This window comes from Phalaenopsis equestris, unplaced genomic scaffold (genome assembly GCF_001263595.1).
Source record: "Phalaenopsis equestris unplaced genomic scaffold, ASM126359v1 Scaffold001269, whole genome shotgun sequence".
Taxonomy (NCBI): domain Eukaryota; kingdom Viridiplantae; phylum Streptophyta; class Magnoliopsida; order Asparagales; family Orchidaceae; genus Phalaenopsis; species Phalaenopsis equestris.
Window position 1 is genome coordinate 198,174 of NW_018165708.1, and position 7,789 is coordinate 205,962.

The window sequence follows — 7,789 nt, forward strand, 5'->3', positions numbered from 1 at the left end:
GAGATTTTAGAGTGACAGACTAAAATCCCTAATTCGGTCCTATTGTTTGAGTACTGAAGCGGATATGCTAGCCCTCAGGCGAGGGGAATGTAGGAGCTCTGATGTGAGAGCCGGTATCCTCCCAGCCTAGCCGCAGATTCAGTAACCAAGCATAGGATTAGTCAATGTTCTTTATGCCTGGACCAAAGGGTAAAGAATATGTATGCTCCTATTTGACACAATCCAATTTGAAAGTATTTACTTTATCGATTCACTTTAATTTCTTGACAAGGAGAAGGATGCTTTCTTATATATTGAATATATATTGAATGAATTTCACATTATAAACTTTATTAGTAAAATTAGTTATTTAAGAGTTATTAAAATTACATATTTATTTCAAATGTCTATTAGTGATAGCTAATCAATTTGAACTATATTATTGTGATTAAGTATTGATTTTCTAAAATCTTAGTTTGTAGCCAATATTTAAGAGTTATTAATATTACTCCCTGTAGGATTGATATCTAAGACTCCATTAGAGCCCTGTATTACTTGAGCGATACGTATGCTTACATTGATAAGTGTGATTTTACCCTTATTGAATACATTTTTATCGAATCTATAACTGTTATCAAGTTATTGGTGCCGTTGCCGAAGAATTAAATCTTCTAGCAGCAGTATTAAATCCTTGTATTTTTAAGCATATATAAAGTCACTGTCACATACCTGTCGATTCTTCTCTTTCATCCACCTAAAAGGTTAGCTTTGGCAATGTATATATATAATTTTATAATGAACTTAAATTGCAAGAGTAGATGAAGGTGTGGCCACCAAACCCAAGTTATGATTTTATTGAGCCTCCGAAGATCTTAGTGGATGATTCTATGACAAAATATTGGCAAGTTCAACTTTTCCTTCAAAATATCCAAAAGATTTCAAAGTGCTCGGGGTATGACCCTAAACTACTTTGAAGATCTCTTGAATTATTTTGAGTTCATTTCTGAGCATATCATATTGTTCTACAAATCATCTAAGTTTAGAGTTTGGCTACCCCGTTACCTAGTGAAACTTGACAATTCAATTATCTCAAGGATAAGAGGCTTTAGTCAATTTGATATTTTACTTAAAGGTTATATGGATGAATGCCCCAAAGGCAAGCTTAAGTCATTAAAGGTTTGGTGCCCATCACAAATGGGCTTGAAGTGTTTAAAGATGTTGATCCCCAATCATTTTATCTTCTAAATCCAATCAATTGAGTTTAGACATCGAGCCTAGGTCACTACCAAGCCCTTAACAATCATAAAAGGGGAAAAAGGCGGTGGTTAAAATTTTGGTCTAAGTGACATATATTCTTATTGAAAGATCAAATCATCCTCAATTTTAGGCCTAAGATAAGTAAATAGATAAGTAAATAAAGATAAGTAAATAATCATCTTCCTAGCTTAAGCCAATCACTTAAGAATCATTTGATCTTAATTGACTTCCAAGTCATGATAATTAGTGAAATTATGATTTTGTTGATATTGTGAAAAAGGTGGTAAGTGAGTTTCTACCTTCAACCCATCACACTTCAATCCTCCAATACCTTCATTAAGGATCAAAATTACCCATTCCCAATGGTTAATCCTAAATTTTGATTAACGCACCAAAATCTAAAATTACCACTTCACCCTTTGGGCTTTCCATCTTATAATTCTTCAAGCAAAATTATAATGGCCTTGAAAATCTTTGAGTATCCCATCCATGGATTAATTAAAATATCAGGGAGGAGAGTGTGATTGTTCAAAATTTGATTTAATTTAAAATAATTATTTTAACCCAAAAATATGATTTTTCAATGATAATTTATTTAATTAATCAAAGTGAAGTTCTAATTTATGGGGAAATTATTGGGGGATTTTCTAGGTCAGAAGAATATTTAGACAAAATTTCATGATTTTTGAATAACATTGTAATTATTATAATTATTTAAAGGTCATTTTTAATGATAATTTAAATACAAAAAACATGTTTTAATCTTCAAAAATCACTTTTAAATATTTATTAAACCCTCATAAGTCCAAGAAACTTGGAGGAATAAATTTTTATATTTTTATGATTTATTTTGAATTTATTATGATTATTTTATTAGAAAATAAAAAAATACATCTTAGGCCTTTAGAAATTTAATTTAATTTAGAAAAAAATAGAAAAAAACATTTTAAGGGGTCCCAAGTGATTAGGGAACAATTGCACACATTTTTAACTATTTTTTTTATTTTTTTGAAAATTTTTATTATTTTTAATTCAAAATATAGTTTAAAAATAAGTTTTTCTCACAAAAATAGATTTTATTTTTATTGAATTCCCCTAATGACAAGGAACTTAAAAAACTATTTTTCATAATTTTTTAAGTTTATTTAATTTAATATAATTTATATTATACAAAAATACTATCTTTACTTACAAAATTCACTTTAATGGTCAAATAAACTTACATAAATTTGAAATTTTTATAGTGAGTTAAAATAATTTTTATAAATAATGTGGAATTGATTTTGTCAAATTTTTATTTATATTTTATTTAAATAAATTAATACAAGGTAAAAATATTTAATTAATAACAAAAATATACAAAATTATTCAATTCATCAAAATAATTTTCCTAAGCTCCTCTAACCATAGGAAACCTAACAAAATTGATTCCATAATTTTTTGAGGAATATTTTCATTTATATGATTAAATAAAACCAAAATAGTCATTTAGGCATGAAAATTAGGGTTAGAAGCACATAGGTGCTCTCTGACTTTGGAAAAATCAGAGGAGGTGCCCTTTGTCATAAGGAATAAACCCTAAAAATTTCAAGCCATAGTGATTCTTATTTAATCATAATGTATTAAAATACCTCAGAGAGTATTTAATTAATAAAAACACATACTTGACAAATAATTTTTATATTTGGTCCACAATATTCTCCTATGTTCACTGAGCAAGAGGGTATTTTTCTTTTAATTTTATAATTTTTCTATACAAAGTTATGATTTTTCAAAGATCAGACATTTATTTAAATCAATAAATCCTTAATTTTCTATTTATCCCAGTCAGCGCCACGTAAATGAGCGATGGCTCCGAAGATCCACGCGGCATCCCCTGGTTTGGTGCCTCCATCTGACTCAGCAGCCACGTCTCCCGCTGTCCATGCACGAAGACTCCATCCGGCTTGATCTTGACCATCTGTTTAATACACGCTCGATCAGACGGCTCTCTGTCATCGTCCCCGATAACCAGAGCCTCTGAACCATTAAACTTCTAGATTTAAGATCTTACTAGATACTCAACTAAATCACATGGGGTTTAAACCTACACCTCCATCTACTCAAGGAGAACACAATGCTATGAAATCAAACTTCACTTCACATTTGGTGAAAACCGAACTCAAGATTAGGGTTAATGGTCAATACCTTTGTCTGAGAGAAGAGGCATCAATTAAATGCTTGTAGAAGTTTTGATGGAGTCCAACAAACCTCTTGTATATGTTGGTTTCCCCTAGTGTAAGCTCCAAGAAGAAGTTCAATGAAATGGGGAGCGACCTTGGTTTAGGAGTGGTTTAGAGAGCTCAACAGAGGGGGATTTCAATGGGAATCTTCCTCTCTTGCTCTAGGGAAGCTCAAGAACAGTTCAATTTGAAGTTTGGGGGAGTTTTGAGGATGTCCAAAATTTGTCCTGATTTTGAGCTCAAAAATTGAGCTCAAGTGATGGGGGAAATGGCTAAGAGGGAACAATTTGACAAAGTTTCCCCCAAGGAAATTAGATTTCTCTCTTTTTTGTCCATGGGGGGTTTAAATAAAATGGCCTAGGGTGGAACTCAGGGCTTCAAATTGGGTGCAATGTGGAGCTGAGGTGGAGGCCTTCAAAGTGCTAGGAGCCAATCAAAGATAGGTAGCTTGGATGGGTGCTTTGGGTTTTGATTTAAGGATGGTGGCTCTTAATTTTAGGGTTTTGCGGCCACCAGGCTGGTCGACAGAGCTAAGGGTGGTGGCTAGAGAAGTCAACGGAGCCATGAGAGGGTTTGTGATGGTTAACCACTAAGGGTGGTGGCTAGAGCAGTACAATTCATCTCAAATGTCCATCATATTGATCCCAATTTCCCCCAATTTCAATTCTAAACTCGAATTAATCATGCCTCATTTTATACTAACCCCAAGCTTAATTGACCTATGCTTTGAGCTCAATTTTGATCCAAACCAAAAACCCCAATTTTGACCATATGACCCAATCCTACCCAATTGAACCCCATAGCCCACTCAATTGCCTCAAATTGGATCCCAAACTCTTCCTAACATTCCTACTAATCAAATTGAGCCCTCAATTGACCTTGCTCAAGCCTCAATTCCACTCAATTTTAGCCTAAATAAAAAATCCCCAAATTTGCCCCAATTTAGCCACATGTCCAAGTGTCACCTAATTGTCTCCGTTGACTTTAAAGGCAATTTGGGGGTTTTCGTCAAAATTGTCAAATTGATCAAATTGGATTCAATTGAAAGATCCAAATTGGTTTTGGGGACATTTGAGCTGATTTTAGAGGTTTTGGGAAACTTTGGGATACCAAGGGCATTTTTTGTAATTTTGGCCAAATTTGGGGGTATTTTGGTAATTTTGGGTTGTTTTGGGTAATTTGGTTGGTTTGAAATGGTTTGAAATGACTTTTGAACAACTTTGGGTATTTTGGGTGAAATTGGGAATTTTGGTCAAGCTTAGGGTTTGGGGGTATTTGGGTAATTTTGGCAATGTCTAGGGGGTAAAAGGCCAAGTTGGATATTTTGTTCAAATTAGGGTGCCAACCATTCTATGTGAGCCATGGACCAATGGAGTCCTCATTTGGGTCCTCTATGTACTGCTCCTAGCTAAACCCCAGCCTAGGGTTAGTGGGTCTAGGGGACCATTAGGGGACCATCTGGACCATCTACATGAGTCTCACAAAGGATCAAGGGATCAAAGTCAACAAAGTTTGAGCTTAGGGTTATGAGTGAAAGTGAGTGAAAGTGAATGTAAGTGAATGAACCAACTCCATAACAAAACCCAAGGTCAGCTCTAAGACAAAGCAGTCTTATGAGAGCTCACCTTGAGTTCTCCCATATTGACCCCACCCACTAAGTGCTAGAGGTTAGGACCAATATGTGAAACTTCAGGTTGAGCAAAGAATTGTTTAGAGTTTCTAATGGTGAAGGTTCCTTTTCTAGTCCTCTAGGAGTAGTCAACAGGAAAGTCCTATGGTTAGACGCTAGACTACTAAAGAGGAAAAACTAAACCTCAACCAAAAGTGAGGCCAACAGGGTAGAAATATGATAAAAGTTTTACAGTATTATATTATGCTAGTAAAATCCTTAATGAAGCTCAAATTAATTACATTACTACTGAAAAGAAATTATTAGCTATAGTATATGCTTTCGATAAATTCATACATTATCTTATTGGAACCAAATGTATTATGCATATTGATCATTCTGATATAAAGTATTTAATGATAAAGAATGATGCAAAACCACGATTTATTAGATGGGTCCTTCTAATGCAAGAGTTTGATTTTTAAGTTGTGGATAGGAAGGTATTGATAATTAGCTGGTTATTTGTCAATGCTTGAAAAGGAAAATGATAATTTTAATGATGAGATTAGTGAAAGTTTTTTCAATGAATAATTATATGGAATTAATGAATGACAAGTTCCGTTGTATGCTTATATTGTAAACTATTTTGTTAGTAACAGTTTACCTTACGAACTTGATAACCATTGAACTAAAAAGTTCATTTATGATTCTAAGTAATATTTTTGGGATGACCCTTATTTATATAAACAATATAAAGACTTAATTATTCAGATTTGTGTGCCAATTGAAGAAAGCTAAGGAATTATACAAAGTGTCATAAATCTGACTTTGGGGAAACTTTTTGGGGTTGATAAAACTGCATTTAAAATTTTGTAATCTATATTTTATTTGCCTATACTATTTAGAGATGTTTATTATTATATAAAACATGTAATAGATGTCAAAGAGTAGGCAATATTTGAGATTTAGATTTTATGAGACCATTTATGTCATCTTCTGGAAAATTTATATTCTAATAGTTGTGGATTATGTTTCAAAATGGATTGAAGTGATTGTTTTACCTCAATGTTATGCTAAAAGTGTTGAAAAATTTTTTAGGAAAAATATTTTACATGTTTTTGAATGCCGATAGTAATCATTATAGATGGGGGATGTCATTTTAAGAATAGAAAAATTGACATAGTAACTTAAAAATATGGAATCAAACATCAAATTGTCACAACTTATATCCTTAGACTAGTTGTTTGACAGAAGTATCCAATCGAGAAATTAAAAGAATGTTAGAAAAGACTGTAAATCATAATAAAATAGATTGGTCTGATAGACTTGATTCTGCATTATGGGCTTACAGAACAGTTTAAAAAATTCTTATAAAAATGTCACCATATATGCTCATATTTGGGAAAGCCTGTTATTTGTCTGTTTAATTAGAACATAAAGCTTATTGGACAATAAAAGAGTTTAATTGTACTCTGAAAAATGCTAGAGAAAAATGATTACTACAATTAAATGAGCTTGATGAGACGAGGAATGAATTTTATGAGAATGCAAGAATTTATAAAAAGAAAATGAAAATGAGGCATAATCAAGGAATTCTGAAAAAGCATTTCGAGCCTGGACAAGAAGTTATATTATAAAATTCAAGATTGAATTTATTTCCAGGAAAACTTAAGTTCAGGTGGTCAGGACCATTTATTGGGATAAGAGTTTATCTAAATAGAGTTGTTGATATTGAAGACCCTAAGACTGAAATGATAATTAAGATAAATTGACATAGGTTAAAAGCTTATATAAGTGAAGATAGTCCTACATTTGAGGAGATCTTAATGTTGGGTCAACCAGATTAAAAACATTGGATATGTCTGGCTGATTACGTTAAACCAAACATTTTGTAGGAGGCAACTCATAGTTATTGGTGTGATTGACTTAATTGTTGATTTTTTTTTTGTGATGAGTTTTTGATGTAAGTTAGAGTCTTACATGATTATGTTAGCACAAAACATTATTATATTAATGGAATTGAAGATTCGAAGAAAGAAATTTGGATTTTGAGAAAGTTGGCCTGACGCTAAAGCGCCACAGTTCGAGTAACTTCCTTGGAACCGCCAAAATTCGGTTTTCTTCCCTGTTTTTCTCTATAAATCAGTCTAGGACGGGAAGGGAAGTGTTTCTTTGAGATTTATTAGCATTTTGGTGAGATTTGAGAGTGGAGAAAGTAATTTCTACTTTAAGGGTCATGGAGAGCAATGACAATGAGAGATTTGAAGATAAGAAGATGGTGCATATGGATGCTCAGACGTATTTCAACGAATTTCTTGCACTGAGTTTGGAGAGACTTATGGACAAACTTGAGAGAACTGTAGGTGAGATCTCTTAATTGCACACCAAACTTGAAAAATTAATCCACTAATATGAGCATTTGGATTGACAGTTGAAATTCCAATTCAACAATTTGACATGTTTTCAAGATTATCAAGTGACCCTGTATAGCACAAACAAGTGGATAGATGAGAAATTTGCTTCAGAATTTTCTTTTGTTCCTTTCTATCATTCCTATGATTGGAATTATTTGGTGGGTGAATAGGCGAATGATATTTCTAATCACAACTGGGCTGTCGGCACTATTTTTGGTGTGGGGTTTGCCCGTAAGAAGCTGTCGGTCATCGGAATTGAAATCCCGTTGCCCGCTTCGGAAGGACGTTTTTTTTTTTAAAAAAAATTT